Genomic DNA, 27,407 nt, shown 5'->3' on the forward strand with positions numbered 1-27,407 from the left:
AACATTTCGCTCACGGCCATACCACCCTGGACCCGCCCGATCTCGTCTGATCTCGGAAGCCAAGCAGGGTTGGGCCTGTTTAGTACTTGGATGGGAGACCGCCTGGGAATACCAGGTGCTGTGAGCTTTTTCACACTTTTTCACCTGTCAAAAAAAAAAAAAAAAAATAAGTTTTTCATTGAGATATCCCAATTTTGACCGAGCAAGTGGCGTGAAGGTACTCTTCACGAAAAGACAGTGTTTGATGCAAAAAAAGCCATTTATACGAGTTTTGACCTGGAACATTTCGCTCACGGCCATACCACCCTGGACCCGCCCGATCTCGTCTGATCTCGGAAGCCAAGCAGGGTTGGGCCTGTTTAGTACTTGGATGGGAGACCGCCTGGGAATACCAGGTGCTGTGAGCTTTTTCACACTTTTTCACCTGTCAAAAAAAAAAAAAAAAAAAGATTTTTTTCATTGAGATATCCCAATTTTGACCGAGCAAGTGGCGTGAAGGTACTCTTCACGTAAAGACAGTGTTTGATGCAAAAAAAGCCATTTATACGAGTTTTGACCTGGAACATTTCGCTCACGGCCATACCACCCTGGACCCGCCCGATCTCGTCTGATCTCGGAAGCCAAGCAGGGTTGGGCCTGTTTAGTACTTGGATGGGAGACCGCCTGGGAATACCAGGTGCTGTGAGCTTTTTCACACTTTTTCACCTGTCAAAAAAAAAAAAAAAAAATAAGTTTTTCATTGAGATATCCCAATTTTGACCGAGCAAGTGGCGTGAAGGTACTCTTCACGAAAAGACAGTGTTTGATGCAAAAAAAGCCATTTATACGAGTTTTGACCTGGAACATTTCGCTCACGGCCATACCACCCTGGACCCGCCCGATCTCGTCTGATCTCGGAAGCCAAGCAGGGTTGGGCCTGTTTAGTACTTGGATGGGAGACCGCCTGGGAATACCAGGTGCTGTGAGCATTTTCACACTTTTTCACCTGTCAAAAAAAAAAGAAGAAAAAAAAAAGAAGTTTTTCATTGAGATATCCCAATTTTGACCGAGCAAGTGGCGTGAAGGTACTCTTCACGAAAAGACAGTGTTTGATGCAAAAAAAGCCATTTATACGAGTTTTGACCTGGAACATTTCGCTCACGGCCATACCACCCTGGACCCGCCCGATCTCGTCTGATCTCGGAAGCCAAGCAGGGTTGGGCCTGGTTAGTACTTGGATGGGCGACCGCCTGGGAATACCAGGTGCTGTGAGCTTTTTCACACTTTTTCACCTGTCAAAAAAAAAAAAAAAAAAGAAGTTTTTCATTGAGATATCCCAATTTTAACCGAGCAAGTGGCGTGAAGGTACTCTTCACGAAAAGACAGTGTTTGATGCAAAAAAAGCCATTTATACGAGTTTTGACCTGGAACATTTCGCTCACGGCCATACCACCCTGGACCCGCCCGATCTCGTCTGATCTCGGAAGCCAAGCAGGGTTGGGCCTGGTTAGTACTTGGATGGGCGACCGCCTGGGAATACCAGGTGCTGTGAGCATTTTCACACTTTTTCACCTGTCAAAAAAAGAAAAAAAAAAAAGAAGAAGTTTTTCATTGAGATATCCCAATTTTGACCGAGAAAGTGGCGTGAAGGTACTCTTCACGAAAAGACAGTGTTTGATATAAAAAAGGCCGTTTTGACCTGGAACATTTCGCTCACGGCCATACCACCCTGGACCAGCCCGATCTCGTCTGATCTCGGAAGCCAAGCAGGGTTGGGCCTGGTTAGTACTTGGATGGGACACCGCCTGGGAATACCAGGTGCTGTGAGCATTTTCACACTTTTTCACCTGTCAAAAAAAAAAAAGAAGTTTTTCATTGAGATATCCCAATTTTGACCGAGCAAGTGGCGTGAAGGTACTCTTCACGAAAAGACAGTGTTTGATGCAAAAAAAGCCATTTATACGAGTTTTGACCAGGAACATTTCGCTCACGGCCATACCACCCTGGAACAGCCCGATCTCGTTTGATCTCGGAAGCCAAGCGGGGTTGGGCCTTGTTAGTACTTGGATGGGACACCGCCTGGGAATACCAGGTGCTGTGAGCATTTTCACACTTTTTCACCTGTCAAAAAAAAAAAAAAAAAGATTTTTTTCATTGAGATATCCCAATTTTGACCGAGCAAGTGGCGTGAAGGTACTCTTCACGAAAAGACAGTGTTTGATGCAAAAAAAGCCATTTATACGAGTTTTGACATGGAACGTTTCGCTCACGGCCATACCACCCTGGACCCGCCCGATCTCGTCTGATCTCGGAAGCCAAGCAGGGTTGGGCCTGTTTAGTACTTGGATGGGAGACCGCCTGGGAATACCAGGTGCTGTGAGCTTTTTCACACTTTTTCACCTGTCAAAAAAAAAAAAAAAAAGATTTTTTTCATTGAGATATCCCAATTTTGACCGAGCAAGTGGCGTGAAGGTACTCTTCACGTAAAGACAGTGTTTGATGCAAAAAAAGCCATTTATACGAGTTTTGACCTGGAACATTTCGCTCACGGCCATACCACCCTGGACCCGCCCGATCTCGTCTGATCTCGGAAGCCAAGCAGGGTTGGGCCTGTTTAGTACTTGGATGGGAGACCGCCTGGGAATACCAGGTGCTGTGAGCTTTTTCACACTTTTTCACCTGTCAAAAAAAAAAAAAAAAAATAAGTTTTTCATTGAGATATCCCAATTTTGACCGAGCAAGTGGCGTGAAGGTACTCTTCACGAAAAGACAGTGTTTGATGCAAAAAAAGCCATTTATACGAGTTTTGACCTGGAACATTTCGCTCACGGCCATACCACCCTGGACCCGCCCGATCTCGTCTGATCTCGGAAGCCAAGCAGGGTTGGGCCTGTTTAGTACTTGGATGGGAGACCGCCTGGGAATACCAGGTGCTGTGAGCTTTTTCACACTTTTTCACCTGTCAAAAAAAAAAAAAAAAAAAGATTTTTTTCATTGAGATATCCCAATTTTGACCGAGCAAGTGGCGTGAAGGTACTCTTCACGTAAAGACAGTGTTTGATGCAAAAAAAGCCATTTATACGAGTTTTGACCTGGAACATTTCGCTCACGGCCATACCACCCTGGACCCGCCCGATCTCGTCTGATCTCGGAAGCCAAGCAGGGTTGGGCCTGTTTAGTACTTGGATGGGAGACCGCCTGGGAATACCAGGTGCTGTGAGCATTTTCACACTTTTTCACCTGTCAAAAAAAAAAGAAGAAAAAAAAAAGAAGTTTTTCATTGAGATATCCCAATTTTGACCGAGCAAGTGGCGTGAAGGTACTCTTCACGAAAAGACAGTGTTTGATGCAAAAAAAGCCATTTATACGAGTTTTGACCTGGAACATTTCGCTCACGGCCATACCACCCTGGACCCGCCCGATCTCGTCTGATCTCGGAAGCCAAGCAGGGTTGGGCCTGGTTAGTACTTGGATGGGCGACCGCCTGGGAATACCAGGTGCTGTGAGCTTTTTCACACTTTTTCACCTGTCAAAAAAAAAAAAAAAAAAGAAGTTTTTCATTGAGATATCCCAATTTTAACCGAGCAAGTGGCGTGAAGGTACTCTTCACGAAAAGACAGTGTTTGATGCAAAAAAAGCCATTTATACGAGTTTTGACCTGGAACATTTCGCTCACGGCCATACCACCCTGGACCCGCCCGATCTCGTCTGATCTCGGAAGCCAAGCAGGGTTGGGCCTGGTTAGTACTTGGATGGGCGACCGCCTGGGAATACCAGGTGCTGTGAGCATTTTCACACTTTTTCACCTGTCAAAAAAAGAAAAAAAAAAAAGAAGAAGTTTTTCATTGAGATATCCCAATTTTGACCGAGAAAGTGGCGTGAAGGTACTCTTCACGAAAAGACAGTGTTTGATATAAAAAAGGCCGTTTTGACCTGGAACATTTCGCTCACGGCCATACCACCCTGGACCAGCCCGATCTCGTCTGATCTCGGAAGCCAAGCAGGGTTGGGCCTGGTTAGTACTTGGATGGGACACCGCCTGGGAATACCAGGTGCTGTGAGCATTTTCACACTTTTTCACCTGTCAAAAAAAAAAAAGAAGTTTTTCATTGAGATATCCCAATTTTGACCGAGCAAGTGGCGTGAAGGTACTCTTCACGAAAAGACAGTGTTTGATGCAAAAAAAGCCATTTATACGAGTTTTGACCAGGAACATTTCGCTCACGGCCATACCACCCTGGAACAGCCCGATCTCGTTTGATCTCGGAAGCCAAGCGGGGTTGGGCCTTGTTAGTACTTGGATGGGACACCGCCTGGGAATACCAGGTGCTGTGAGCATTTTCACACTTTTTCACCTGTCAAAAAAAAAAAAAAAAAGATTTTTTTCATTGAGATATCCCAATTTTGACCGAGCAAGTGGCGTGAAGGTACTCTTCACGAAAAGACAGTGTTTGATGCAAAAAAAGCCATTTATACGAGTTTTGACATGGAACGTTTCGCTCACGGCCATACCACCCTGGACCCGCCCGATCTCGTCTGATCTCGGAAGCCAAGCAGGGTTGGGCCTGTTTAGTACTTGGATGGGAGACCGCCTGGGAATACCAGGTGCTGTGAGCTTTTTCACACTTTTTCACCTGTCAAAAAAAAAAAAAAAAAGATTTTTTTCATTGAGATATCCCAATTTTGACCGAGCAAGTGGCGTGAAGGTACTCTTCACGTAAAGACAGTGTTTGATGCAAAAAAAGCCATTTATACGAGTTTTGACCTGGAACATTTCGCTCACGGCCATACCACCCTGGACCCGCCCGATCTCGTCTGATCTCGGAAGCCAAGCAGGGTTGGGCCTGTTTAGTACTTGGATGGGAGACCGCCTGGGAATACCAGGTGCTGTGAGCTTTTTCACACTTTTTCACCTGTCAAAAAAAAAAAAAAAAAATAAGTTTTTCATTGAGATATCCCAATTTTGACCGAGCAAGTGGCGTGAAGGTACTCTTCACGAAAAGACAGTGTTTGATGCAAAAAAAGCCATTTATACGAGTTTTGACCTGGAACATTTCGCTCACGGCCATACCACCCTGGACCCGCCCGATCTCGTCTGATCTCGGAAGCCAAGCAGGGTTGGGCCTGTTTAGTACTTGGATGGGAGACCGCCTGGGAATACCAGGTGCTGTGAGCTTTTTCACACTTTTTCACCTGTCAAAAAAAAAAAAAAAAAAAGATTTTTTTCATTGAGATATCCCAATTTTGACCGAGCAAGTGGCGTGAAGGTACTCTTCACGTAAAGACAGTGTTTGATGCAAAAAAAGCCATTTATACGAGTTTTGACCTGGAACATTTCGCTCACGGCCATACCACCCTGGACCCGCCCGATCTCGTCTGATCTCGGAAGCCAAGCAGGGTTGGGCCTGTTTAGTACTTGGATGGGAGACCGCCTGGGAATACCAGGTGCTGTGAGCTTTTTCACACTTTTTCACCTGTCAAAAAAAAAAAAAAAAAATAAGTTTTTCATTGAGATATCCCAATTTTGACCGAGCAAGTGGCGTGAAGGTACTCTTCACGAAAAGACAGTGTTTGATGCAAAAAAAGCCATTTATACGAGTTTTGACCTGGAACATTTCGCTCACGGCCATACCACCCTGGACCCGCCCGATCTCGTCTGATCTCGGAAGCCAAGCAGGGTTGGGCCTGTTTAGTACTTGGATGGGAGACCGCCTGGGAATACCAGGTGCTGTGAGCATTTTCACACTTTTTCACCTGTCAAAAAAAAAAGAAGAAAAAAAAAAGAAGTTTTTCATTGAGATATCCCAATTTTGACCGAGCAAGTGGCGTGAAGGTACTCTTCACGAAAAGACAGTGTTTGATGCAAAAAAAGCCATTTATACGAGTTTTGACCTGGAACATTTCGCTCACGGCCATACCACCCTGGACCCGCCCGATCTCGTCTGATCTCGGAAGCCAAGCAGGGTTGGGCCTGGTTAGTACTTGGATGGGCGACCGCCTGGGAATACCAGGTGCTGTGAGCTTTTTCACACTTTTTCACCTGTCAAAAAAAAAAAAAAAAAAGAAGTTTTTCATTGAGATATCCCAATTTTAACCGAGCAAGTGGCGTGAAGGTACTCTTCACGAAAAGACAGTGTTTGATGCAAAAAAAGCCATTTATACGAGTTTTGACCTGGAACATTTCGCTCACGGCCATACCACCCTGGACCCGCCCGATCTCGTCTGATCTCGGAAGCCAAGCAGGGTTGGGCCTGGTTAGTACTTGGATGGGCGACCGCCTGGGAATACCAGGTGCTGTGAGCATTTTCACACTTTTTCACCTGTCAAAAAAAGAAAAAAAAAAAAGAAGAAGTTTTTCATTGAGATATCCCAATTTTGACCGAGAAAGTGGCGTGAAGGTACTCTTCACGAAAAGACAGTGTTTGATATAAAAAAGGCCGTTTTGACCTGGAACATTTCGCTCACGGCCATACCACCCTGGACCAGCCCGATCTCGTCTGATCTCGGAAGCCAAGCAGGGTTGGGCCTGGTTAGTACTTGGATGGGACACCGCCTGGGAATACCAGGTGCTGTGAGCATTTTCACACTTTTTCACCTGTCAAAAAAAAAAAAGAAGTTTTTCATTGAGATATCCCAATTTTGACCGAGCAAGTGGCGTGAAGGTACTCTTCACGAAAAGACAGTGTTTGATGCAAAAAAAGCCATTTATACGAGTTTTGACCAGGAACATTTCGCTCACGGCCATACCACCCTGGAACAGCCCGATCTCGTTTGATCTCGGAAGCCAAGCGGGGTTGGGCCTTGTTAGTACTTGGATGGGACACCGCCTGGGAATACCAGGTGCTGTGAGCATTTTCACACTTTTTCACCTGTCAAAAAAAAAAAAAAAAAAAAAAAAAGAAGTTTTTCATTGAGATATCCCAATTTTGACCGAGCAAGTGGCGTGAAGGTACTCTTCACGAAAAGACAGTGTTTGATATAAAAAAGGCCGTTTTGACCTGGAACATTTCGCTCACGGCCATACCACCCTGGACCAGCCCCTTTGCAATCAGTGCAGGTGCGTGCAATTTGTGGTGTGCTGCATGGTCTGGAGCTGGAGGTTTGGGAGTTTTTTTTGAGTTTTTAATCGTTATTTTGGTCATTTTCATTTACTTTTTTCAGTTCTTTTGTTTGTTCCCCTCCCAGTAAACTTACTGGGAGGTGGATTTTTTGTTTTTTGTGAGCATGGCTCAAAGGACGGACAACACGGCATCGGACACTGGAATGGACACGACAAAGGCAAGACAAAGTTTGAAAGAATCTGTAAATAATAGAAAGAACGAAGAAAGAAGAATGAAATTTATGAAAGAACTCACTGTGGTGTTGGAGTTGACGGAGGGAGCACAAATCACGCCACTAGCTTTTTTGAAATCGACTCAGGAGGTGTGCGGCTCCATAGTAGCGTGCAGACTCATCTCGAAGGACAAATATGAAGTAACCGTCAGTACCACTAAAGCGAAGGAGCGGCTCCTGGACGGGTACTGCATTGGAGGAGTCAGGGTTCACGCCCGTGACATCTCGGTGGATGAGCTGGTCGTGTCCTTCATGGGGCTGCCGGCTTATATCGAGGACGAGGAGATCCTGGCCAAGCTCTACGCCTGGGGGGTCTCTGCGGTCTCCGAGGTGAGGAGGAGAATGTGGCCGGGGACGAACGTGGCGGACGGCACCAGGTTTGTACGGGTAAGGTTCACGGACACGGTGCAGTCCTTACCGTATTCTGTCAGGTTTGACACCGCGGGGGGCCCCGAGTACTTCAGGGTAATACACGACAGGCAGGTGCGGGTGTGTAGGGGGTGTCTCCAGCCTGGCCATATTCTGAGGGAGTGCCCTGACTTTCTGTGCCGCAACTGCGGGAGCCAGGGGCATTACGCGCGCGAGTGCGTCGCGCAGCGGGCCCCGAAGTGCAGAGAGTGCCGCATGTTCCGCCACTTATGTCCGTGTGGTGCGGGTGACAGAGAGGAGGACAGAGGGGAGGACAGAGGGGAGGACAGGGAGGACGCCATTGGAGGAGAGAGCAGTGACGTGGCCCAGAACGTGCCCGCAACTGCTCTCTCCGAAGTAGAGGAGTTTTTGGAGGAGGAGGCTGTGGAGGAGTCAGGGGAGCCAGAGGTGTCTGGCTCCTCTTGCTCCTCTGACTCCTCAGACGAGGAGGCGCCCGTCGCACTGGAGATGGTGCTCGGCTCAGCGCTGGCGTCTGGGAAGGTGGGAGCAGGACAAACTGCTCCTCCTGACCAGAGGGAGGGGACTCGTGAGGGTCCAACTCCTAAGCCCGTGGAGGAAGAGGCTGAACCCGGGAGGAGGATGGGTGCGGGACAGGCCCCGCATCTTACCTCCAAAGGGGGGGACATCACCACAGGGCTGGGTGATGATCCCAAGCTCCAGTCGGACGGTGGTAAGAGGGGACAGGTGGAGAAAAAGGAAAAGAAAGGGGCAAGACGCAGGAAGCAGGTGGCAGGAGACGGAGAGGGCGCTGCTGCTGAGAGCGGCTCTGCCTCCTCCGTTCCAACCACCTCAAAAGCGCCAGCAGAAAGCTCCATCAACCCACCATCCTCCACACGCAGCTCTGCCCCACGAGGTGAGCTCGAGACTGTTTTTAATGATGACTTCATGGATTTCTCCACCCGTGAAGTCAGAAAAAGAGTGTGGCAGTCGGATGCGACGGGCGCCAAAAAGAAGTCTAAATAAAAGATGGGTTACATCCTCCAAGGTCTCCTCTTAATGGCGTTCTCCTTGTCCTCTTGGAACGCAGGCGGCCTGCGGAGCCCAGTGCGGATGCAGAGCGCGTTACACTTTTCCAAGTGGGACGTGCTCTGCATCCAAGAAACGCACTGGGATGTCAGCCACGCGCAACAAGTGCGGAGCATGGGAGTAGGCTCTGTATTTTGGGCCCTGGGCACGGCGTGCTCGCGCGGTGTGGCCACGGTGGTGAGGCCTGGTGTCTTAGGCCAACCCACCCTGGTACACGCCGACCCAGAGGGCTCCTTCCTGGTCCTGGACTTCACGGACACAGTGAAGTTCAGACTAATTAACATCTACGCCCCGAACGATGATGGTCTGAGGAGGCAATTCTTCAAAAAAATATTTCGCTTTGCGAACGACAATACAATCATAATCGGTGACTTTAATACAACACTTTGCAAGACAGACATCGGCATTAACAACTCTTTTAAAAACAGCACTGCCAGGACAGCCCTGTTGGAAGAAGCCGCCAGCAGGAACCTGACGGAGGTGTGGCGGTTCGTCCACCCCTTCCTGAAGGATTTCTCCAGGCGGCAGGTCGTCCAGGGCGTCCTGAAGCAGTCCCGCATTGACCTCTGTTTTGCCTCCTCAGACCTGGCACAGAGAGTCAGTGGTGCTTCCTACAAGTGGTCAGGCTTGAGTGATCACTCCACTTTAGATATTTATTTTGGGTTAGTTTCATCACCGAGGAATGGAGGACTGTGGGTCCTAAACAGCTCCATCCTCGGTGATGAAACTTTTTGTAGGAAAATGGACTTTTTGTTTGATGTATTTGACATGGAGCTGGAGCTGATCGACAGCGTGGTCGATTGGTGGCCGACGGCAAAAACACGCATTAAAAAGCTCTGTGTCAATTACAGCAAACACAAGGCGTGGCTGTCGACCAGGAGGGAGACCGCTCTCCGCCAGCGCCTGCAGGTCCTGGACCAGGGCGCAGCTTCCACCACTGGCCCTGTGGATCCAGAGTACCTGGTGGTGCGCGCTGAGCTGGAGCAGCTGGAGGTAAGTAGGTGTCAGGGTGCAATTTTGAGGGCAAAAGCCAGACACACAGTCGAAGGAGAACGCTCGACAGCGTTCTTCTTCGGCTGTGAGAAGGCTACACAGGGAAAGATGCACATAGATAAGTTGATAGATAAGACAGGTAAGATTGTTTCCGAGGTAAGTGAGGTTTTAGAGACAGCGCAGGATTTCTATAGTAGGCTTTTTAGTTCAGACGGAGTGGCAGAGCAGGCTTTAGACCAGGCTGTAGGTGCTCTGGAGCGCACACTGAGCAGGGAGGATAGGGAGCTGTGCGACGCGCCTCTGTCTCTCATGGAGATAGAGGCTGCAGTCAAGAGTTTAAATACAGGAAAAAGCCCCGGAGAGGACGGACTAACCTGTGAGTTTTTCAAGCGTTTCGCTTCCAGGTTAGCTCCGATCCTACTCCTATTATATCAGGATTTTGAGAGTGAGAGTAGAGTTGGCGATGGTTTTGCGATGAGTGTCGTCACTCTGCTTTTTAAGAAGGGCGACAGGAGCAGCCTCGCCAACTACAGGCCCATTAGCCTTTTGAACGTAGACTATAAAATTTTAGCAAAGGTATTAGCAGGTAGGTTAAAGCGTGTGATTGGATCCGTCATACACCCCTCGCAGGCCTACAGCGTCCCCGGGAGGGACATCTCAGACACAGTTTTGTCTCTGAGATATCTCCTTCGGCAGATGCACGCGACCGGTGGTATTCACGTTAGTGTAGACTTTAACAAGGCGTTCGACAGAGTTGAGCATTCGTTCCTCTGGACTGTATTAGGTAAGTTAGGTTTCGGTGAACGGTTTGTTAATTGGCTACAGCTCATCTATTCCTTTGCGGTCAGTAAGGTCAAAGTCAACGGGTTTCTAACTGACTCTTTCCCCTTAAAAAGATCAGTCAGGCAGGGCTGTCCCCTCTCGTCGCTCCTCTACAGCATCGCCGCTGAGCCTTTGGCGGCCATGTTGAGGGCGGACGCGGCGGTGAGGGGACTGACCACGCCTGCGGGTAGGGAAGTCAAAATTTTTCAGTACGCAGATGACACGAATCTGATCCTCCGAGACGTGGAGAGCCTGAACGCCTCTCTCCACGTGCTCAATGTTTACGGCCTCGCTTCAGGGGCCAAAATCAATTTCGATAAAACCACGGTTAAATTTTGCGGCAGCGTCACGCCTGTTCCTCTCCCTGTCCAGCTCCGGGAGGCCGGGGACTCCTACAAGGTCCTCGGCGTCCCCCTGGGCAGAGACGAGGAGGCGTGTCGTACTGCACTTTGGTCGCCTTTGTGCGAGAAAATTACAGCGCGCTTGAATTTTTGGAGACGTCGTAATCTGACATTAAAAGGTAAAGTCTTAGTTGTAAATTCTTTGTGCATGTCCATGTTGAACCATGCACTCTCCGTGTACGGCCTGCCGGGGGTCTATGCTAACAAATTAAGGTTAGTGATAAACCACTTTTTGTGGAATCGTGAGAGGGGCTTTATTGCACATAAGGTTATGATAGGTGAGTACGATCAGGGAGGTTTAAAGTTAGCAGATTTAGAGTTAAGGAAGAAGGCCTTCAGGCTGAAAACAATTCGGAAATTTCTAGACGTTGAGGTAGATGCTCCATGGAAGGATTATATAGGTGAGTTTGTTAATAGTCTAGGTAAGTTTGGTGTTTATAATTTGTGTTTGTTGCCCCCTGTTTCGGTCCTGGAAGGCCTCCCCCCCTTCGAGAGGGAACTCTTGGAGGCGTGGAGGACTTTCAGGCCCCTGACTGTGGCGGTTCCAGACAGCGGTGAGGGTCTCGCGCACATGCCCCTCCGTCATAACCCTGACTTGCTCTCCGCTCCCCCCGGGAAGCGCGAGTGCATGATCAGTGGGGCGATGGAGGAGGCTGGGCTGGAATATGTAGGTAAGGTATTTGACGTGAAAGGTAATTTTAGTGTAGATTACATAGGGAAGTGTTTTAGGTTAGCAGGTAAAGTGTTTAGGAAAAAGTATATTAGTGGTATGGTAAGTATTTTTAACAGGAATCTGGTCAGGCATTGGGGAAGCACTTTGGGCCAAATGGGGAGCACGACAGGTAAGTTGAATTTTAATGTATTTGTTAGCACGGGGAGGTTTAGGATTTTCACAGACCTACCCACCCGCATCCTGTATCAGTTGTTGTTGCCGGGAGTGCTCGGGCGTCCCGCCTCGGAACACAAATGGTCATTAACATTCCCCGCACGCACCATCGCAACCATCTGGGCCAACATCTTTAATTGGTACACCCCACATAACGTAGGTCATTTTGACTTCAGATTTAGACACAGGATCGTCTTTACATCCGCAGCACTGCACGCATTTCTTCCCGACAGCTACGCTGCGGACTGCCCCGTGTGCCACGGACCCCCCGAGACCCTGGAGCACATGCTGTACACCTGCCCGGCCGTCCGCCCGTTCTGGTCCCGACTGCAGGACCTCCTCGCTCGGAGGCTGTCCTGGAGGCTCCCACCGCCGGCGGCCCTAGGAGGGGACGACCAGGAGCCCTGGCTCCTCCTCTTTGGTCCCGGACAGAGTCGCTCTGGAGCCAACACCCATCTCGCCCGACTAACCCTCTCCATAGCCCGGTACACATTATATCTCAACAGGAACATCCATCTCCGTGACAATAAAACAGCAGCACCCTGGCCCATCTTCAAAGGACTCTTGGCCGCACACCTCCGACACCTCCACATGGCAGCAGAGCACCGGTTCATCACCCACCTCGTCCCCCACAACACCCTGATCCACCTCACACCCTCTGGAAACCTGGACATCCTCTTCTGACCCCGGCATCACCCCCCCCAACCACGGCATCACCCCCCATCACTGAAGAATGTTTGGAGAATGATTGTGTGTTTGATTTTCTGTAATTTTTTTTTTTCTCGTCTCCCCTTGCCCTTGTGTATCCTATTCCCTTGCCCTTGTGTGTCATGTATGTCTGTACATTCATGTAAATATATGTAAATACTTGTTTTAAGATGTTTTTGATAATAAAAGATAAAAAAAAAAAAAAAACAGCCCGATCTCGTCTGATCTCGGAAGCCAAGCAGGGTTGGGCCTGGTTAGTACTTGGATGGGAGACCGCCTGGGAATACCAGGTGCTGTGAGCATTTTCACACTTTTTCACCTGTCAAAAAAAAAAAAAAAAAGATTTTTTTCATTGAGATATCCCAATTTTGACCGAGCAAGTGGCGTGAAGGTACTCTTCACGTAAAGACAGTGTTTGATGCAAAAAAAGCCATTTATACGAGTTTTGACCTGGAACATTTCGCTCACGGCCATACCACCCTGGACCCGCCCGATCTCGTCTGATCTCGGAAGCCAAGCAGGGTTGGGCCTGTTTAGTACTTGGATGGGAGACCGCCTAGGAATACCAGGTGCTGTGAGCTTTTTCACACTTTTTCACCTGTCAAAAAAAAAAAAAAAAAATAAGTTTTTCATTGAGATATCCCAATTTTAACCGAGCAAGTGGCGTGAAGGTACTCTTCACGAAAAGACAGTGTTTGATGCAAAAAAAGCCATTTATACGAGTTTTGACCTGGAACATTTCGCTCACGGCCATACCACCCTGGACCCGCCCGATCTCGTCTGATCTCGGAAGCCAAGCAGGGTTGGGCCTGTTTAGTACTTGGATGGGAGACCGCCTGGGAATACCAGGTGCTGTGAGCATTTTCACACTTTTTCACCTGTCAAAAAAAAAAGAAGAAAAAAAAAAAAAGAAGTTTTTCATTGAGATATCCCAATTTTGACCGAGCAAGTGGCGTGAAGGTACCCTTCACGAAAAGACAGTGTTTGATGCAAAAAAAGCCATTTATACGAGTTTTGACCTGGAACATTTCGCTCACGGCCATACCACCCTGGACCCGCCCGATCTCGTCTGATCTCGGAAGCCAAGCAGGGTTGGGCCTGTTTAGTACTTGGATGGGAGACCGCCTGGGAATACCAGGTGCTGTGAGCTTTTTCACACTTTTTCACCTGTCAAAAAAAAAAAAAAAAAAGAAGTTTTTCATTGAGATATCCCAATTTTAACCGAGCAAGTGGCGTGAAGGTACTCTTCACGAAAAGACAGTGTTTGATGCAAAAAAAGCCATTCATACGAGTTTTGACCTGGAACATTTCGCTCACGGCCATACCACCCTGGACCAGCCCGATCTCGTCTGATCTCGGAAGCTAAGCTGGGCTGGGCCTGGTTAGTACTTGGATGGGAGACCTCCTTGAAATACCAGGTGCTGTGAGCAAAACTACCCCCATTACACACAGGAATAGTAGAGCCTAAGACTTGTCCTTTCCATGGGAACAAAGGGGATAGCAACAGCCTCGGCAGCCTAAGACTGTTCCTCCATGATCAGGAACAGCAACAGCACAAATACTGGTCCTCCATGGGAACAAAGGGAATAGCAACAGCCTCGGCAGTCTAAGACTATTCCTCCATGATCAGGAACAGTAGCGGTCTAAGACTGGTACTCCATGGGAACAAAGGGAACAGCAGCGACGGTCTGGCAGTCTAAGACTATCCCTCCATGATGCAAGGAACAGCAGCACGTAAAACTGGTCCTCCCTGGTTGTATATGGCGAGAACTGGTAACTCCAGGTGAGAACTGGGCTGTGTCAGACTGTTCTTCCATGAGAAAGGAAAAGCAACAGCGCAATACTGGTCCTCCATGGGGAAAGGGAATAGCGACAGCCTCGGCAGTATAAGACTATTCCTCCATGTTCAAGGAACAATTGCAGTCTAAGTCTCGTCCTGCATGGGAAAAAAGGGAGCAGCAGCAGTCTTGAAACGGGGGCTTCCCCTCGCCGGAGGGCAGGGAAGTCTATACTTTTGGAGTGCAGGTGCGTGCAATTTGTGGTGTGCTGCATGGTCTGGAGCTGGAGGTTTGGGAGTTTTTTTTTGAGTTTTTAATCGTTATTTTGGTCATTTTCATTTACTTTTTTCAGTTCTTTTGTTTGTTCCCCTCCCAGTAAACTTACTGGGAGGTGGATTTTTTGTTTTTTGTGAGCATGGCTCAAAGGACGGACAACACGGCATCGGACACTGGAATGGACACGACAAAGGCAAGACAAAGTTTGAAAGAATCTGTAAATAATAGAAAGAACGAAGAAAGAAGAATGAAATTTATGAAAGAACTCACTGTGGTGTTGGAGTTGACGGAGGGAGCACAAATCACGCCACTAGCTTTTTTGAAATCGACTCAGGAGGTGTGCGGCTCCATAGTAGCGTGCAGACTCATCTCGAAGGACAAATATGAAGTAACCGTCAGTACCACTAAAGCGAAGGAGCGGCTCCTGGACGGGTACTGCATTGGAGGAGTCAGGGTTCACGCCCGTGACATCTCGGTGGATGAGCTGGTCGTGTCCTTCATGGGGCTGCCGGCTTATATCGAGGACGAGGAGATCCTGGCCAAGCTCTACGCCTGGGGGGTCTCTGCGGTCTCCGAGGTGAGGAGGAGAATGTGGCCGGGGACGAACGTGGCGGACGGCACCAGGTTTGTACGGGTAAGGTTCACGGACACGGTGCAGTCCTTACCGTATTCTGTCAGGTTTGACACCGCGGGGGGCCCCGAGTACTTCAGGGTAATACACGACAGGCAGGTGCGGGTGTGTAGGGGGTGTCTCCAGCCTGGCCATATTCTGAGGGAGTGCCCTGACTTTCTGTGCCGCAACTGCGGGAGCCAGGGGCATTACGCGCGCGAGTGCGTCGCGCAGCGGGCCCCGAAGTGCAGAGAGTGCCGCATGTTCCGCCACTTATGTCCGTGTGGTGCGGGTGACAGAGAGGAGGACAGAGGGGAGGACAGAGGGGAGGACAGGGAGGACGCCATTGGAGGAGAGAGCAGTGACGTGGCCCAGAACGTGCCCGCAACTGCTCTCTCCGAAGTAGAGGAGTTTTTGGAGGAGGAGGCTGTGGAGGAGTCAGGGGAGCCAGAGGTGTCTGGCTCCTCTTGCTCCTCTGACTCCTCAGACGAGGAGGCGTCCGTCGCACTGGAGATGGTGCTCGGCTCAGCGCTGGCGTCTGGGAAGGTGGGAGCAGGACAAACTGCTCCTCCTGACCAGAGGGAGGGGACTCGTGAGGGTCCAACTCCTAAGCCCGTGGAGGAAGAGGCTGAACCCGGGAGGAGGATGGGTGCGGGACAGGCCCCGCATCTTACCTCCAAAGGGGGGGACATCACCACAGGGCTGGGTGATGATCCCAAGCTCCAGTCGGACGGTGGTAAGAGGGGACAGGTGGAGAAGAAGGATAAGAAAGGGGCAAGACGCAGGAAGCAGGTGGCAGGAGACGGAGAGGGCGCTGCTGCTGAGAGCGGCTCTGCCTCCTCCGTTCCAACCACTTCAAAAGCGCCAGCAGAAAGCTCCATCAACCCACCATCCTCCACACGCAGCTCTGCCCCACGAGGTGAGCTCGAGACTGTTTTTAATGATGACTTCATGGATTTCTCCACCCGTGAAGTCAGAAAAAGAGTGTGGCAGTCGGATGCGACGGGCGCCAAAAAGAAGTCTAAATAAAAGATGGGTTACATCCTCCAAGGTCTCCTCTTAATGGCGTTCTCCTTGTCCTCTTGGAACGCAGGCGGCCTGCGGAGCCCAGTGCGGATGCAGAGCGCGTTACACTTTTCCAAGTGGGACGTGCTCTGCATCCAAGAAACGCACTGGGATGTCAGCCACGCGCAACAAGTGCGGAGCATGGGAGTAGGCTCTGTATTTTGGGCCCTGGGCACGGCGTGCTCGCGCGGTGTGGCCACGGTGGTGAGGCCTGGTGTCTTAGGCCAACCCACCCTGGTACACGCCGACCCAGAGGGCTCCTTCCTGGTCCTGGACTTCACGGACACAGTGAAGTTCAGACTAATTAACATCTACGCCCCGAACGATGATGGTCTGAGGAGGCAATTCTTCAAAAAAATATTTCGCTTTGCGAACGACAATACAATCATAATCGGTGACTTTAATACAACACTTTGCAAGACAGACATCGGCATTAACAACTCTTTTAAAAACAGCACTGCCAGGACAGCCCTGTTGGAAGAAGCCGCCAGCAGGAACCTGACGGAGGTGTGGCGGTTCGTCCACCCCTTCCTGAAGGATTTCTCCAGGCGGCAGGTCGTCCAGGGCGTCCTGAAGCAGTCCCGCATTGACCTCTGTTTTGCCTCCTCAGACCTGGCACAGAGAGTCAGTGGTGCTTCCTACAAGTGGTCAGGCTTGAGTGATCACTCCACTTTAGATATTTATTTTGGGTTAGTTTCATCACCGAGGAATGGAGGACTGTGGGTCCTAAACAGCTCCATCCTCGGTGATGAAACTTTTTGTAGGAAAATGGACTTTTTGTTTGATGTATTTGACATGGAGCTGGAGCTGATCGACAGCGTGGTCGATTGGTGGCCGACGGCAAAAACACGCATTAAAAAGCTCTGTGTCAATTACAGCAAACACAAGGCGTGGCTGTCGACCAGGAGGGAGACCGCTCTCCGCCAGCGCCTGCAGGTCCTGGACCAGGGCGCAGCTTCCACCACTGGCCCTGTGGATCCAGAGTACCTGGTGGTGCGCGCTGAGCTGGAGCAGCTGGAGGTAAGTAGGTGTCAGGGTGCAATTTTGAGGGCAAAAGCCAGACACACAGTCGAAGGAGAACGCTCGACAGCGTTCTTCTTCGGCTGTGAGAAGGTTACACAGGGAAAGATGCACATAGATAAGTTGATAGATAAGACAGGTAAGATTGTTTCCGAGGTAAGTGAGGTTTTAGAGACAGCGCAGGATTTCTATAGTAGGCTTTTTAGTTCAGACGGAGTGGCAGAGCAGGCTTTAGACCAGGCTGTAGGTGCTCTGGAGCGCACACTGAGCAGGGAGGATAGGGAGCTGTGCGACGCGCCTCTGTCTCTCATGGAGATAGAGGCTGCAGTCAAGAGTTTAAATACAGGGAAAAGCCCCGGAGAGGACGGACTAACCTGTGAGTTTTTCAAGCGTTTCGCTTCCAGGTTAGCTCCGATCCTACTCCTATTATATCAGGATTTTGAGAGTGAGAGTAGAGTTGGCGATGGTTTTGCGATGAGTGTCGTCACTCTGCTTTTTAAGAAGGGCGACAGGAGCAGCCTCGCCAACTACAGGCCCATTAGCCTTTTGAACGTAGACTATAAAATTTTAGCAAAGGTATTAGCAGGTAGGTTAAAGCGTGTGATTGGATCCGTCATACACCCCTCGCAGGCCTACAGCGTCCCCGGGAGGGACATCTCAGACACAGTTTTGTCTCTGAGATATCTCCTTCGGCAGATGCACGCGACCGGTGGTATTCACGTTAGTGTAGACTTTAACAAGGCGTTCGACAGAGTTGAGCATTCGTTCCTCTGGACTGTATTAGGTAAGTTAGGTTTCGGCGAACGGTTTGTTAATTGGCTACAGCTCATCTATTCCTTTGCGGTCAGTAAGGTCAAAGTCAACGGGTTTCTAACTGACTCTTTCCCCTTAAAAAGATCAGTCAGGCAGGGCTGTCCCCTCTCGTCGCTCCTCTACAGCATCGCCGCTGAGCCTTTGGCGGCCATGTTGAGGGCAGACGCGGCGGTGAGGGGACTGACCACGCCTGCGGGTAGGGAAGTCAAAATTTTTCAGTACGCAGATGACACGAATCTGATCCTCCGAGACGTGGAGAGCCTGAACGCCTCTCTCCACGTGCTCAATGTTTACGGCCTCGCTTCAGGGGCCAAAATCAATTTCGATAAAACCACGGTTAAATTTTGCGGCAGCGTCACGCCTGTTCCTCTCCCTGTCCAGCTCCGGGAGGCGGGGGACTCCTACAAGGTCCTCGGCGTCCCCCTGGGCAGAGACGAGGAGGCGTGTCGTACTGCACTTTGGTCGCCTTTGTGCGAGAAAATTACAGCGCGCTTGAATTTTTGGAGACGTCGTAATCTGACATTAAAAGGTAAAGTCTTAGTTGTAAATTCTTTGTGCATGTCCATGTTGAACCATGCACTCTCCGTGTACGGCCTGCCGGGGGTCTATGCTAACAAATTAAGGTTAGTGATAAACCACTTTTTGTGGAATCGTGAGAGGGGCTTTATTGCACATAAGGTTATGATAGGTGAGTACGATCAGGGAGGTTTAAAGTTAGCAGATTTAGAGTTAAGGAAGAAGGCCTTCAGGCTGAAAACAATTCGGAAATTTCTAGACGTTGAGGTAGATGCTCCATGGAAGGATTATATAGGTGAGTTTGTTAATAGTCTAGGTAAGTTTGGTGTTTATAATTTGTGTTTGTTGCCCCCTGTTTCGGTCCTGGAAGGCCTCCCCCCCTTCGAGAGGGAACTCTTGGAGGCGTGGAGGACTTTCAGGCCCCTGACTGTGGCGGTTCCAGACAGCGGTGAGGGTCTCGCGCACATGCCCCTCCGTCATAACCCTGACTTGCTCTCCGCTCCCCCCGGGAAGCGCGAGTGCATGATCAGTGGGGCGATGGAGGAGGCTGGGCTGGAATATGTAGGTAAGGTATTTGACGTGAAAGGTAATTTTAGTGTAGATTACATAGGGAAGTGTTTTAGGTTAGCAGGTAAAGTGTTTAGGAAAAAGTATATTAGTGGTATGGTAAGTATTTTTAACAGGAATCTGGTCAGGCATTGGGGAAGCACTTTGGGCCAAATGACAGGTAAGTTGAATTTTAATGTATTTGTTAGCACGGGGAGGTTTAGGATTTTCACAGACCTACCCACCCGCATCCTGTATCAGTTGTTGTTGCCGGGAGTGCTCGGGCGTCCCGCCTCGGAACACAAATGGTCATTAACATTCCCCGCACGCACCATCGCAACCATCTGGGCCAACATCTTTAATTGGTACACCCCACATAACGTAGGTCATTTTGACTTCAGATTTAGACACAGGATCGTCTTTACATCCGCAGCACTGCACGCATTTCTTCCCGACAGCTACGCTGCGGACTGCCCCGTGTGCCACGGACCCCCCGAGACCCTGGAGCACATGCTGTACACCTGCCCGGCCGTCCGCCCGTTCTGGTCCCGACTGCAGGACCTCCTCGCTCGGAGGCTGTCCTGGAGGCTCCCACCGCCGGCGGCCCTAGGAGGGGACGACCAGGAGCCCTGGCTCCTCCTCTTTGGTCCCGGACAGAGTCGCTCTGGAGCCAACACCCATCTCGCCCGACTAACCCTCTCCATAGCCCGGTACACATTATATCTCAACAGGAACATCCATCTCCGTGACAATAAAACAGCAGCACCCTGGCCCATCTTCAAAGGACTCTTGGCCGCACACCTCCGACACCTCCACATGGCAGCAGAGCACCGGTTCATCACCCACCTCGTCCCCCACAACACCCTGATCCACCTCACACCCTCTGGAAACCTGGACATCCTCTTCTGACCCCGGCATCACCCCCCCCAACCACGGCATCACCCCCCATCACTGAAGAATGTTTGGAGAATGATTGTGTGTTTGATTTTCTGTAATTTTTTTTTTTTTTTTTTTTTTTTTTTTTTTTTTTTTTTTTTTTTTTTTTGTCTCGTCTCCCCTTGCCCTTGTGTATCCTATTCCCTTGCCCTTGTGTGTCATGTATGTCTGTACATTCATGTAAATATATGTAAATACTTGTTTTAAGATGTTTTTGATAATAAAAGATAAAAAAAAAAAAAAGACCCGCCCGATCTCGTCTGATCTCGGAAGCCAAGCAGGGTTGGGCCTGGTTAGTACTTGGATGGGCGACCGCCTGGGAATACCAGGTGCTGTGAGCATTTTCACACTTTTTCACCTGTCAAAAAAAGAAAAAAAAAAAAGAAGAAGTTTTTCATTGAGATATCCCAATTTTGACCGAGAAAGTGGCGTGAAGGTACTCTTCACGAAAAGACAGTGTTTGATGCAAAAAAAGCCATTTATACGAGTTTTGACATGGAACATTTCGCTCACGGCCATACCACCCTGGACCCGCCCGATCTTGTCTGATCTCGGAAGCCAAGCAGGGTTGAGCCTGTTTAGTACTTGGATGGGAGACCGCCTGGGAATACCATGTGCTGTGAGCTTTTTCACACTTTTTCACCTGTCAAAAAAAAATAAAAAAAAGAAGTTTTTCATTGAGATATCCCAATTTTGACCGAGCAAGTGGCGTGAAGGTACTCTTCACGAAAAGACAGTGTTTGATATAAAAAAGGCCGTTTTGACCTGGAACATTTCGCTCACGGCCATACCACCCTGGACCAGCCCGATCTCGTCTGATCTCGGAAGCCAAGCAGGGTTGGGCCTGGTTAGTACTTGGATGGGAGACCGCCTGGGAATACCAGGTGCTGTGAGCATTTTCACACTTTTTCACCTGTCAAAAAAAAAAGAAAAAAAAAAAAGATTTTTTTCATTGAGATATCCCAATTTTGACCGAGCAAGTGGCGTGAAGGTACTCTTCACGAAAAGACAGTGTTTGATGCAAAAAAAGCCATTTATACGAGTTTTGACATGGAACATTTCCCTCACGGCCATACCACCCTGGACCCGCCCGATCTCGTCTGATCTCGGAAGCCAAGCAGGGTTGGGCCTGTTTAGTACTTGGATGGGAGACCGCCTGGGAATACCAGGTGCTGTGAGCATTTTCACACTTTTTCACCTGTCAAAAAAAAAAAAAAAAAAAAAAAGATTTTTTTCATTGAGATATCCCAATTTTGACCGAGCAAGTGGCGTGAAGGTACTCTTCACGAAAAGACAGTGTTTGATGCAAAAAAAGCCATTTATACGAGTTTTGACATGGAACATTTCGCTCACGGCCATACCACCCTGGACCCGCCCGATCTCGTCTGATCTCGGAAGCCAAGCAGGGTTGGGCCTGTTTAGTACTTGGATGGGAGACCGCCTGGGAATACCAGGTGCTGTGAGCATTTTCACACTTTTTCACCTGTCAAAAAAAAAAAGAAAAAAAAAAAAGATTTTTTTCATTGAGATATCCCAATTTTGACCGAGCAAGTGGCGTGAAGGTACTCTTCACGAAAAGACAGTGTTTGATGCAAAAAAAGCCATTTATACGAGTTTTGACATGGAACATTTCCCTCACGGCCATACCACCCTGGACCCGACCGATCTCGTCTGATCTCGGAAGCCAAGCAGGGTTGGGCCTGTTTAGTACTTGGATGGGAGACCGCCTGGGAATACCAGGTGCTGTGAGCATTTTCACACTTTTTCACCTGTCAAAAAAAAAAAAAAAAAAAAACAGATTTTTTTCATTGAGATATCCCAATTTTGACCGAGCAAGTGGCGTGAAGGTACTCTTCACGAAAAGACAGTGTTTGATGCAAAAAAAGCCATTTATACGAGTTTTGACATGGAACATTTCGCTCACGGCCATACCACCCTGGACCCGCCCGATCTCGTCTGATCTCGGAAGCCAAGCAGGGTTGGGCCTGTTTAGTACTTGGATGGGAGACCGCCTGGGAATACCAGGTGCTGTGAGCATTTTCACACTTTTTCACCTGTCAAAAAAAAAAAAAAAAAAAAAAAGATTTTTTTCATTGAGATATCCCAATTTTGACCGAGCAAGTGGCGTGAAGGTACTCTTCACGAAAAGACAGTGTTTGATGCAAAAAAAGCCATTTATACGAGTTTTGACATGGAACATTTCGCTCACGGCCATACCACCCTGGACCCGCCCGATCTCGTCTGATCTCGGAAGCCAAGCAGGGTTGGGCCTGTTTAGTACTTGGATGGGAGACCGCCTGGGAATACCAGGTGCTGTGAGCATTTTCACACTTTTTCACCTGTCAAAAAAAAAAAGAAAAAAAAAAAAGATTTTTTTCATTGAGATATCCCAATTTTGACCGAGCAAGTGGCGTGAAGGTACTCTTCACGAAAAGACAGTGTTTGATGCAAAAAAAGCCATTTATACGAGTTTTGACATGGAACATTTCCCTCACGGCCATACCACCCTGGACCCGACCGATCTCGTCTGATCTCGGAAGCCAAGCAGGGTTGGGCCTGTTTAGTACTTGGATGGGAGACCGCCTGGGAATACCAGGTGCTGTGAGCATTTTCACACTTTTTCACCTGTCAAAAAAAAAAAAAAAAAAAAAAAGATTTTTTTCATTGAGATATCCCAATTTTGACCGAGCAAGTGGCGTGAAGGTACTCTTCACGAAAAGACAGTGTTTGATGCAAAAAAAGCCATTTATACGAGTTTTGACATGGAACATTTCGCTCACGGCCATACCACCCTGGACCCGCCCGATCTCGTCTGATCTCGGAAGCCAAGCAGGGTTGGGCCTGTTTAGTACTTGGATGGGAGACCGCCTGGGAATACCAGGTGCTGTGAGCATTTTCACACTTTTTCACCTGTCAAAAAAAAAAAAAAAAAAAAAACGATTTTTTTCATTGAGATATCCCAATTTTGACCGAGCAAGTGGCGTGAAGGTACTCTTCACGAAAAGACAGTGTTTGATGCAAAAAAAGCCATTTATACGAGTTTTGACATGGAACATTTCGCTCACGGCCATACCACCCTGGACCCGCCCGATCTCGTCTGATCTCGGAAGCCAAGCAGGGTTGGGCCTGTTTAGTACTTGGATGGGAGACCGCCTGGGAATACCAGGTGCTGTGAGCTTTTTCACACTTTTTCACCTGTCAAAAAAAAATAAAAAAAAGAAGTTTTTCATTGAGATATCCCAATTTTGACCGAGCAAGTGGCGTGAAGGTACTCTTCACGAAAAGACAGTGTTTGATGCAAAAAAAGCCATTTATACGAGTTTTGACATGGAACATTTCGCTCACGGCCATACCACCCTGGACCCGCCCGATCTCGTCTGATCTCGGAAGCCAAGCAGGGTTGGGCCTGTTTAGTACTTGGATGGGAGACCGCCTGGGAATACCAGGTGCTGTGAGCATTTTCACACTTTTTCACCTGTCAAAAAAAAAAGAAAAAAAAAAAAGATTTTTTTCATTGAGATATCCCAATTTTGACCGAGCAAGTGGCGTGAAGGTACTCTTCACGAAAAGACAGTGTTTGATGCAAAAAAAGCCATTTATACGAGTTTTGACATGGAACATTTCGCTCACGGCCATACCACCCTGGACCCGCCCGATCTCGTCTGATCTCGGAAGCCAAGCAGGGTTGGGCCTGTTTAGTACTTGGATGGGCGACCGCCTGGGAATACCAGGTGCTGTGAGCATTTTCACACTTTTTCACCTGTCAAAAAAAAAAAAAAAAAAAAAAAGATTTTTTTCATTGAGATATCCCAATTTTGACCGAGCAAGTGGCGTGAAGGTACTCTTCACGAAAATACAGTGTTTGATGCAAAAAAAGCCATTTATACGAGTTTTGACATGGAACATTTCGCTCACGGCCATACCACCCTGGACCCGCCCGATCTCGTCTGATCTCGGAAGCCAAGCAGGGTTGGGCCTGTTTAGTACTTGGATGGGAGACCGCCTGGGAATACCAGGTGCTGTGAGCATTTTCACACTTTTTCACCTGTCAAAAAAAAAAAAAAAACCAAACAGATTTTTTTCATTGAGATATCCCAATTTTGACCGAGCAAGTGGCGTGAAGGTACTCTTCACGAAAAGACAGTGTTTGATGCAAAAAAAGCCATTTATACGAGTTTTGACATGGAACATTTCGCTCACGGCCATACCACCCTGGACCCGCCCGATCTCGTCTGATCTCGGAAGCCAAGCAGGGTTGGGCCTGTTTAGTACTTGGATGGGAGACCGCCTGGGAATACCAGGTGCTGTGAGCATTTTCACACTTTTTCACCTGTCAAAAAAAAAAAAAAAAAAAAACAGATTTTTTTCATTGAGATATCCCAATTTTGACCGAGCAAGTGGCGTGAAGGTACTCTTCACGAAAAGACAGTGTTTGATGCAAAAAAAGCCATTTATACGAGTTTTGACATGGAACATTTCGCTCACGGCCATACCACCCTGGACCCGCCCGATCTCGTCTGATCTCGGAAGCCAAGCAGGGTTGGGCCTGTTTAGTACTTGGATGGGAGACCGCCTGGGAATACCAGGTGCTGTGAGCATTTTCACACTTTTTCACCTGTCAAAAAAAAAAGAAAAAAAAAAAAAGATTTTTTTCATTGAGATATCCCAATTTTGACCGAGCAAGTGGCGTGAAGGTACTCTTCACGAAAAGACAGTGTTTGATGCAAAAAAAGCCATTTATACGAGTTTTGACATGGAACATTTCGCTCACGGCCATACCACCCTGGACCCGCCCGATCTCGTCTGATCTCGGAAGCCAAGCAGGGTTGGGCCTGTTTAGTACTTGGATGGGAGACCGCCTGGGAATACCAGGTGCTGTGAGCATTTTCACACTTTTTCACCTGTCAAAAAAAAAAGAAAAAAAAAAAAGATTTTTTTCATTGAGATATCCCAATTTTGACCGAGCAAGTGGCGTGAAGGTACTCTTCACGAAAAGACAGTGTTTGATGCAAAAAAAGCCATTTATACGAGTTTTGACATGGAACATTTCCCTCACGGCCATACCACCCTGGACCCGACCGATCTCGTCTGATCTCGGAAGCCAAGCAGGGTTGGGCCTGTTTAGTACTTGGATGGGAGACCGCCTGGGAATACCAGGTGCTGTGAGCATTTTCACACTTTTTCACCTGTCAAAAAAAAAAAAAAAAAAAAAAAGATTTTTTTCATTGAGATATCCCAATTTTGACCGAGCAAGTGGCGTGAAGGTACTCTTCACGAAAAGACAGTGTTTGATGCAAAAAAAGCCATTTATACGAGTTTTGACATGGAACATTTCGCTCACGGCCATACCACCCTGGACCCGCCCGATCTCGTCTGATCTCGGAAGCCAAGCAGGGTTGGGCCTGTTTAGTACTTGGATGGGAGACCGCCTGGGAATACCAGGTGCTGTGAGCATTTTCACACTTTTTCACCTGTCAAAAAAAAAAAAAAAAAAAAACAGATTTTTTTCATTGAGATATCCCAATTTTGACCGAGCAAGTGGCGTGAAGGTACTCTTCACGAAAAGACAGTGTTTGATGCAAAAAAAGCCATTTATACGAGTTTTGACATGGAACATTTCGCTCACGGCCATACCACCCTGGACCCGCCCGATCTCGTCTGATCTCGGAAGCCAAGCAGGGTTGGGCCTGTTTAGTACTTGGATGGGAGACCGCCTGGGAATACCAGGTGCTGTGAGCTTTTTCACACTTTTTCACCTGTCAAAAAAAAATAAAAAAAAGAAGTTTTTCATTGAGATATCCCAATTTTGACCGAGCAAGTGGCGTGAAGGTACTCTTCACGAAAAGACAGTGTTTGATGCAAAAAAAGCCATTTATACGAGTTTTGACATGGAACATTTCGCTCACGGCCATACCACCCTGGACCCGCCCGATCTCGTCTGATCTCGGAAGCTAAGCAGGGTTGGGCCTGTTTAGTACTTGGATGGGAGACCGCCTGGGAATACCAGGTGCTGTGAGCATTTTCACACTTTTTCACCTGTCAAAAAAAAAAGAAAAAAAAAAAAGATTTTTTTCATTGAGATATCCCAATTTTGACCGAGCAAGTGGCGTGAAGGTACTCTTCACGAAAAGACAGTGTTTGATGCAAAAAAAGCCATTTATACGAGTTTTGACCTGGAACATTTCGCTCACGGCCATACCACCCTGGAACAGCCCGATCTCGTCTGATCTCGGAAGCCAAGCAGGGTTGGGCCTGTTTAGTACTTGGATGGGCGACCGCCTGGGAATACCAGGTGCTGTGAGCATTTTCACACTTTTTCACCTGTCAAAAAAAAAAAAAAAAAAAAAAAGATTTTTTTCATTGAGATATCCCAATTTTGACCGAGCAAGTGGCGTGAAGGTACTCTTCACGAAAAGACAGTGTTTGATGCAAAAAAAGCCATTTATACGAGTTTTGACATGGAACATTTCGCTCACGGCCATACCACCCTGGACCCGCCCGATCTCGTCTGATCTCGGAAGCCAAGCAGGGTTGGGCCTGTTTAGTACTTGGATGGGAGACCGCCTGGGAATACCAGGTGCTGTGAGCATTTTCACACTTTTTCACCTGTCAAAAAAAAAAAAAAAACCAAACAGATTTTTTTCATTGAGATATCCCAATTTTGACCGAGCAAGTGGCGTGAAGGTACTCTTCACGAAAAGACAGTGTTTGATGCAAAAAAAGCCATTTATACGAGTTTTGACATGGAACATTTCGCTCACGGCCATACCACCCTGGACCCGCCCGATCTCGTCTGATCTCGGAAGCCAAGCAGGGTTGGGCCTGTTTAGTACTTGGATGGGAGACCGCCTGGGAATACCAGGTGCTGTGAGCATTTTCACACTTTTTCACCTGTCAAAAAAAAAAGAAAAAAAAAAAGTTTTTTTTCATTGAGATATCCCAATTTTGACCGAGCAAGTGGCGTGAAGGTACTCTTCACGAAAAGACAGTGTTTGATGCAAAAAAAGCCATTTATACGAGTTTTGACATGGAACATTTCGCTCACGGCCATACCACCCTGGACCCGCCCGATCTCGTCTGATCTCGGAAGCCAAGCAGGGTTGGGCCTGTTTAGTACTTGGATGGGAGACCGCCTGGGAATACCAGGTGCTGTGAGCTTTTTCACACTTTTTCACCTGTCAAAAAAAAATAAAAAAAAGAAGTTTTTCATTGAGATATCCCAATTTTGACCGAGCAAGTGGCGTGAAGGTACTCTTCACGAAAAGACAGTG

General features: G+C 48.3%; 52 non-coding genes and 1 pseudogene across 52 annotated transcripts; all 53 read left to right on the forward strand.

The window, feature by feature from the left end:
- The first annotated feature begins 8 nt into the window (after window positions 1-8).
- On the forward strand, window positions 9-127 carry LOC140350199 (5S ribosomal RNA). The gene has a single exon (XR_011925092.1). It is a non-coding gene; the product is annotated as a 5S ribosomal RNA (ribosomal RNA).
- Window positions 128-288: 161 nt separating this feature from the next.
- Window positions 289-407, forward strand: LOC140350211 (5S ribosomal RNA). Its single transcript, XR_011925103.1, has one exon. It is a non-coding gene; the product is annotated as a 5S ribosomal RNA (ribosomal RNA).
- Window positions 408-569: 162 nt separating this feature from the next.
- Window positions 570-688, forward strand: LOC140350223 (5S ribosomal RNA). Its single transcript, XR_011925114.1, has one exon. It is a non-coding gene; the product is annotated as a 5S ribosomal RNA (ribosomal RNA).
- A 161-nt stretch (window positions 689-849) lies between these two features.
- LOC140349721 (5S ribosomal RNA) lies at window positions 850-968 on the forward strand. Its single transcript, XR_011924641.1, has one exon. It is a non-coding gene; the product is annotated as a 5S ribosomal RNA (ribosomal RNA).
- Window positions 969-1,135: 167 nt separating this feature from the next.
- LOC140349794 (5S ribosomal RNA) lies at window positions 1,136-1,254 on the forward strand. The gene has a single exon (XR_011924712.1). It is a non-coding gene; the product is annotated as a 5S ribosomal RNA (ribosomal RNA).
- A 161-nt stretch (window positions 1,255-1,415) lies between these two features.
- On the forward strand, window positions 1,416-1,534 carry LOC140350032 (5S ribosomal RNA). The gene has a single exon (XR_011924936.1). It is a non-coding gene; the product is annotated as a 5S ribosomal RNA (ribosomal RNA).
- Window positions 1,535-1,690: 156 nt separating this feature from the next.
- LOC140349983 (5S ribosomal RNA) lies at window positions 1,691-1,809 on the forward strand. The gene has a single exon (XR_011924888.1). It is a non-coding gene; the product is annotated as a 5S ribosomal RNA (ribosomal RNA).
- Window positions 1,810-1,964: 155 nt separating this feature from the next.
- Window positions 1,965-2,083, forward strand: LOC140350063 (5S ribosomal RNA). The gene has a single exon (XR_011924966.1). It is a non-coding gene; the product is annotated as a 5S ribosomal RNA (ribosomal RNA).
- Window positions 2,084-2,243: 160 nt separating this feature from the next.
- LOC140350234 (5S ribosomal RNA) lies at window positions 2,244-2,362 on the forward strand. The gene has a single exon (XR_011925125.1). It is a non-coding gene; the product is annotated as a 5S ribosomal RNA (ribosomal RNA).
- A 160-nt stretch (window positions 2,363-2,522) lies between these two features.
- Window positions 2,523-2,641, forward strand: LOC140350246 (5S ribosomal RNA). Its single transcript, XR_011925136.1, has one exon. It is a non-coding gene; the product is annotated as a 5S ribosomal RNA (ribosomal RNA).
- A 161-nt stretch (window positions 2,642-2,802) lies between these two features.
- Window positions 2,803-2,921, forward strand: LOC140350257 (5S ribosomal RNA). Its single transcript, XR_011925137.1, has one exon. It is a non-coding gene; the product is annotated as a 5S ribosomal RNA (ribosomal RNA).
- A 162-nt stretch (window positions 2,922-3,083) lies between these two features.
- LOC140349732 (5S ribosomal RNA) lies at window positions 3,084-3,202 on the forward strand. Its single transcript, XR_011924652.1, has one exon. It is a non-coding gene; the product is annotated as a 5S ribosomal RNA (ribosomal RNA).
- A 167-nt stretch (window positions 3,203-3,369) lies between these two features.
- Window positions 3,370-3,488, forward strand: LOC140349869 (5S ribosomal RNA). The gene has a single exon (XR_011924779.1). It is a non-coding gene; the product is annotated as a 5S ribosomal RNA (ribosomal RNA).
- Window positions 3,489-3,649: 161 nt separating this feature from the next.
- LOC140350044 (5S ribosomal RNA) lies at window positions 3,650-3,768 on the forward strand. Its single transcript, XR_011924947.1, has one exon. It is a non-coding gene; the product is annotated as a 5S ribosomal RNA (ribosomal RNA).
- A 156-nt stretch (window positions 3,769-3,924) lies between these two features.
- Window positions 3,925-4,043, forward strand: LOC140349984 (5S ribosomal RNA). Its single transcript, XR_011924889.1, has one exon. It is a non-coding gene; the product is annotated as a 5S ribosomal RNA (ribosomal RNA).
- A 155-nt stretch (window positions 4,044-4,198) lies between these two features.
- LOC140350064 (5S ribosomal RNA) lies at window positions 4,199-4,317 on the forward strand. Its single transcript, XR_011924967.1, has one exon. It is a non-coding gene; the product is annotated as a 5S ribosomal RNA (ribosomal RNA).
- A 160-nt stretch (window positions 4,318-4,477) lies between these two features.
- Window positions 4,478-4,596, forward strand: LOC140350268 (5S ribosomal RNA). Its single transcript, XR_011925138.1, has one exon. It is a non-coding gene; the product is annotated as a 5S ribosomal RNA (ribosomal RNA).
- A 160-nt stretch (window positions 4,597-4,756) lies between these two features.
- On the forward strand, window positions 4,757-4,875 carry LOC140350277 (5S ribosomal RNA). The gene has a single exon (XR_011925139.1). It is a non-coding gene; the product is annotated as a 5S ribosomal RNA (ribosomal RNA).
- A 161-nt stretch (window positions 4,876-5,036) lies between these two features.
- LOC140350278 (5S ribosomal RNA) lies at window positions 5,037-5,155 on the forward strand. Its single transcript, XR_011925140.1, has one exon. It is a non-coding gene; the product is annotated as a 5S ribosomal RNA (ribosomal RNA).
- Window positions 5,156-5,317: 162 nt separating this feature from the next.
- LOC140350279 (5S ribosomal RNA) lies at window positions 5,318-5,436 on the forward strand. Its single transcript, XR_011925141.1, has one exon. It is a non-coding gene; the product is annotated as a 5S ribosomal RNA (ribosomal RNA).
- A 161-nt stretch (window positions 5,437-5,597) lies between these two features.
- On the forward strand, window positions 5,598-5,716 carry LOC140349743 (5S ribosomal RNA). The gene has a single exon (XR_011924663.1). It is a non-coding gene; the product is annotated as a 5S ribosomal RNA (ribosomal RNA).
- A 167-nt stretch (window positions 5,717-5,883) lies between these two features.
- Window positions 5,884-6,002, forward strand: LOC140349880 (5S ribosomal RNA). Its single transcript, XR_011924790.1, has one exon. It is a non-coding gene; the product is annotated as a 5S ribosomal RNA (ribosomal RNA).
- Window positions 6,003-6,163: 161 nt separating this feature from the next.
- Window positions 6,164-6,282, forward strand: LOC140350055 (5S ribosomal RNA). Its single transcript, XR_011924958.1, has one exon. It is a non-coding gene; the product is annotated as a 5S ribosomal RNA (ribosomal RNA).
- A 156-nt stretch (window positions 6,283-6,438) lies between these two features.
- LOC140349985 (5S ribosomal RNA) lies at window positions 6,439-6,557 on the forward strand. Its single transcript, XR_011924890.1, has one exon. It is a non-coding gene; the product is annotated as a 5S ribosomal RNA (ribosomal RNA).
- Window positions 6,558-6,712: 155 nt separating this feature from the next.
- LOC140350066 (5S ribosomal RNA) lies at window positions 6,713-6,831 on the forward strand. Its single transcript, XR_011924968.1, has one exon. It is a non-coding gene; the product is annotated as a 5S ribosomal RNA (ribosomal RNA).
- Window positions 6,832-13,038: 6,207 nt separating this feature from the next.
- On the forward strand, window positions 13,039-13,157 carry LOC140349914 (5S ribosomal RNA). The gene has a single exon (XR_011924822.1). It is a non-coding gene; the product is annotated as a 5S ribosomal RNA (ribosomal RNA).
- A 161-nt stretch (window positions 13,158-13,318) lies between these two features.
- On the forward strand, window positions 13,319-13,437 carry LOC140349754 (5S ribosomal RNA). Its single transcript, XR_011924672.1, has one exon. It is a non-coding gene; the product is annotated as a 5S ribosomal RNA (ribosomal RNA).
- Window positions 13,438-13,607: 170 nt separating this feature from the next.
- On the forward strand, window positions 13,608-13,726 carry LOC140350281 (5S ribosomal RNA). Its single transcript, XR_011925143.1, has one exon. It is a non-coding gene; the product is annotated as a 5S ribosomal RNA (ribosomal RNA).
- A 161-nt stretch (window positions 13,727-13,887) lies between these two features.
- LOC140350057 (5S ribosomal RNA) lies at window positions 13,888-14,006 on the forward strand. The gene has a single exon (XR_011924960.1). It is a non-coding gene; the product is annotated as a 5S ribosomal RNA (ribosomal RNA).
- Window positions 14,007-20,643: 6,637 nt separating this feature from the next.
- Window positions 20,644-20,762, forward strand: LOC140350249 (5S ribosomal RNA; annotated as a pseudogene).
- Window positions 20,763-20,913: 151 nt separating this feature from the next.
- On the forward strand, window positions 20,914-21,032 carry LOC140349919 (5S ribosomal RNA). Its single transcript, XR_011924827.1, has one exon. It is a non-coding gene; the product is annotated as a 5S ribosomal RNA (ribosomal RNA).
- Window positions 21,033-21,198: 166 nt separating this feature from the next.
- Window positions 21,199-21,317, forward strand: LOC140349981 (5S ribosomal RNA). Its single transcript, XR_011924886.1, has one exon. It is a non-coding gene; the product is annotated as a 5S ribosomal RNA (ribosomal RNA).
- A 166-nt stretch (window positions 21,318-21,483) lies between these two features.
- LOC140349765 (5S ribosomal RNA) lies at window positions 21,484-21,602 on the forward strand. Its single transcript, XR_011924684.1, has one exon. It is a non-coding gene; the product is annotated as a 5S ribosomal RNA (ribosomal RNA).
- A 167-nt stretch (window positions 21,603-21,769) lies between these two features.
- Window positions 21,770-21,888, forward strand: LOC140350031 (5S ribosomal RNA). The gene has a single exon (XR_011924935.1). It is a non-coding gene; the product is annotated as a 5S ribosomal RNA (ribosomal RNA).
- A 166-nt stretch (window positions 21,889-22,054) lies between these two features.
- On the forward strand, window positions 22,055-22,173 carry LOC140349776 (5S ribosomal RNA). Its single transcript, XR_011924695.1, has one exon. It is a non-coding gene; the product is annotated as a 5S ribosomal RNA (ribosomal RNA).
- A 166-nt stretch (window positions 22,174-22,339) lies between these two features.
- Window positions 22,340-22,458, forward strand: LOC140349788 (5S ribosomal RNA). Its single transcript, XR_011924706.1, has one exon. It is a non-coding gene; the product is annotated as a 5S ribosomal RNA (ribosomal RNA).
- Window positions 22,459-22,625: 167 nt separating this feature from the next.
- LOC140350033 (5S ribosomal RNA) lies at window positions 22,626-22,744 on the forward strand. The gene has a single exon (XR_011924937.1). It is a non-coding gene; the product is annotated as a 5S ribosomal RNA (ribosomal RNA).
- Window positions 22,745-22,910: 166 nt separating this feature from the next.
- LOC140349801 (5S ribosomal RNA) lies at window positions 22,911-23,029 on the forward strand. The gene has a single exon (XR_011924718.1). It is a non-coding gene; the product is annotated as a 5S ribosomal RNA (ribosomal RNA).
- Window positions 23,030-23,195: 166 nt separating this feature from the next.
- Window positions 23,196-23,314, forward strand: LOC140350286 (5S ribosomal RNA). Its single transcript, XR_011925148.1, has one exon. It is a non-coding gene; the product is annotated as a 5S ribosomal RNA (ribosomal RNA).
- A 161-nt stretch (window positions 23,315-23,475) lies between these two features.
- On the forward strand, window positions 23,476-23,594 carry LOC140349813 (5S ribosomal RNA). Its single transcript, XR_011924729.1, has one exon. It is a non-coding gene; the product is annotated as a 5S ribosomal RNA (ribosomal RNA).
- A 166-nt stretch (window positions 23,595-23,760) lies between these two features.
- LOC140349911 (5S ribosomal RNA) lies at window positions 23,761-23,879 on the forward strand. The gene has a single exon (XR_011924819.1). It is a non-coding gene; the product is annotated as a 5S ribosomal RNA (ribosomal RNA).
- A 166-nt stretch (window positions 23,880-24,045) lies between these two features.
- Window positions 24,046-24,164, forward strand: LOC140349824 (5S ribosomal RNA). Its single transcript, XR_011924740.1, has one exon. It is a non-coding gene; the product is annotated as a 5S ribosomal RNA (ribosomal RNA).
- A 166-nt stretch (window positions 24,165-24,330) lies between these two features.
- On the forward strand, window positions 24,331-24,449 carry LOC140349835 (5S ribosomal RNA). Its single transcript, XR_011924751.1, has one exon. It is a non-coding gene; the product is annotated as a 5S ribosomal RNA (ribosomal RNA).
- A 166-nt stretch (window positions 24,450-24,615) lies between these two features.
- On the forward strand, window positions 24,616-24,734 carry LOC140349847 (5S ribosomal RNA). The gene has a single exon (XR_011924761.1). It is a non-coding gene; the product is annotated as a 5S ribosomal RNA (ribosomal RNA).
- A 167-nt stretch (window positions 24,735-24,901) lies between these two features.
- On the forward strand, window positions 24,902-25,020 carry LOC140349859 (5S ribosomal RNA). The gene has a single exon (XR_011924770.1). It is a non-coding gene; the product is annotated as a 5S ribosomal RNA (ribosomal RNA).
- Window positions 25,021-25,186: 166 nt separating this feature from the next.
- LOC140350034 (5S ribosomal RNA) lies at window positions 25,187-25,305 on the forward strand. Its single transcript, XR_011924938.1, has one exon. It is a non-coding gene; the product is annotated as a 5S ribosomal RNA (ribosomal RNA).
- A 166-nt stretch (window positions 25,306-25,471) lies between these two features.
- LOC140349864 (5S ribosomal RNA) lies at window positions 25,472-25,590 on the forward strand. Its single transcript, XR_011924775.1, has one exon. It is a non-coding gene; the product is annotated as a 5S ribosomal RNA (ribosomal RNA).
- A 166-nt stretch (window positions 25,591-25,756) lies between these two features.
- LOC140350298 (5S ribosomal RNA) lies at window positions 25,757-25,875 on the forward strand. The gene has a single exon (XR_011925159.1). It is a non-coding gene; the product is annotated as a 5S ribosomal RNA (ribosomal RNA).
- Window positions 25,876-26,036: 161 nt separating this feature from the next.
- On the forward strand, window positions 26,037-26,155 carry LOC140349963 (5S ribosomal RNA). Its single transcript, XR_011924869.1, has one exon. It is a non-coding gene; the product is annotated as a 5S ribosomal RNA (ribosomal RNA).
- A 166-nt stretch (window positions 26,156-26,321) lies between these two features.
- Window positions 26,322-26,440, forward strand: LOC140349979 (5S ribosomal RNA). The gene has a single exon (XR_011924884.1). It is a non-coding gene; the product is annotated as a 5S ribosomal RNA (ribosomal RNA).
- A 166-nt stretch (window positions 26,441-26,606) lies between these two features.
- Window positions 26,607-26,725, forward strand: LOC140349866 (5S ribosomal RNA). The gene has a single exon (XR_011924776.1). It is a non-coding gene; the product is annotated as a 5S ribosomal RNA (ribosomal RNA).
- Window positions 26,726-26,891: 166 nt separating this feature from the next.
- LOC140349867 (5S ribosomal RNA) lies at window positions 26,892-27,010 on the forward strand. Its single transcript, XR_011924777.1, has one exon. It is a non-coding gene; the product is annotated as a 5S ribosomal RNA (ribosomal RNA).
- A 165-nt stretch (window positions 27,011-27,175) lies between these two features.
- LOC140350309 (5S ribosomal RNA) lies at window positions 27,176-27,294 on the forward strand. The gene has a single exon (XR_011925170.1). It is a non-coding gene; the product is annotated as a 5S ribosomal RNA (ribosomal RNA).
- Window positions 27,295-27,407: the final 113 nt, after the last annotated feature.

Source organism: Eucyclogobius newberryi, unplaced genomic scaffold (assembly GCF_026437365.1).
Source record: "Eucyclogobius newberryi isolate DKJ021-1_F unplaced genomic scaffold, fEucNew1.0.hap1 SCAF_7, whole genome shotgun sequence".
Classification (NCBI taxonomy): domain Eukaryota; kingdom Metazoa; phylum Chordata; class Actinopteri; order Gobiiformes; family Gobiidae; genus Eucyclogobius; species Eucyclogobius newberryi.